Below are 1,112 nucleotides of genomic sequence, written 5' to 3'. Positions count from 1 at the left end.
GTTAGCGGACCTGAGATTGCGTAACAAATGGTATCAGAGCCCAGGTGACCGGAATAAATCTCGGTGAACTCACGGGTGGTTGGTCATGCTTGGTGGGCTGGAAACGCTGGTGTTAGTGGGCCCATGGGTGACCGATTTGTGAGGGGGAGATTGTTGGGTTTAGTCCCACATCGGTTGTGGGGGAGGGGGGCATAACATGACTTATAAGGGCGGGGGTATCCCCTCCTAACAGGCTAGTCTTTTGGGTGGAGAGGGTCCATGGCATCTCATAAGTCGGTGTTGCACTCCAGTTGGGTCTGGTGACGCAGGTGGGTTGGAACGCTGGTGTTAGAGGACCTGAGATTGCGTAACAATATGGCCTCATTTCACAAAGATTCAGACTGGGACTTATTTTCAGAAGGTATGAACTCTTGGAATTATCCAATGCCATGTGTGAGTTCTATGTTGTTGAAGAATGGACGGGATATGCAGTGTCGTTTTGAGACTATCCAATGGAAAATTGCATGGTCTTTTCATGTACAACATTTTGCTAGAGGCAAACAACTTGCCCGATCTTTAGTTGCAAATTATGTGCATCCTTGGATTCCTGGAGAGGTTTCATTCCTTGATTCAGAACAAAGCAAGCTCCAGGAGGTTCTTACATTAACTGAGGAACACCATTCACTTAATTGGGAGTGCATCATTCGCACGAATTCAAAGACTTGTTGCCGTATATTCAGTTTAGTATCTCCTATTAAGAGGGGCCATGGTCACCACTCAAAGCTCCGATTGAGATGAGGTCTCTATTTTGTGAGGTACCTGCAATTCAAAATTTCGAACAGTGGTTGATATACATGCAGTTGAGACTAAAGATACTTGATGCATCACATGTGGATGCTAGTTTGAATTTGTCGGATTTAGGGTTCCGGCAAAACCCTTGAGATTCGAACATTAGGGTGAGCACGAAGATTTCCCCCTACCGAATCTCGCCCTAATCCTCGCCGCGATCTCTAAGCTTAGCTAGATGAACTCACAACACAAGAGACACAAGATTTATACTGGTTCGGACCATCGTTGTGGTGTAATACCCTACTCCAGTGTGGTGGTGGTGGATTGCCTCTTAGGCTGATGAT

Source organism: Triticum dicoccoides, chromosome 1B, assembly GCF_002162155.2.
Source record: "Triticum dicoccoides isolate Atlit2015 ecotype Zavitan chromosome 1B, WEW_v2.0, whole genome shotgun sequence".
Classification (NCBI taxonomy): Eukaryota; Viridiplantae; Streptophyta; class Magnoliopsida; order Poales; family Poaceae; genus Triticum; species Triticum dicoccoides.
The sequence above is the reverse complement of the archived record's forward strand: the minus strand, read 5'-3'. Positions refer to the sequence as shown.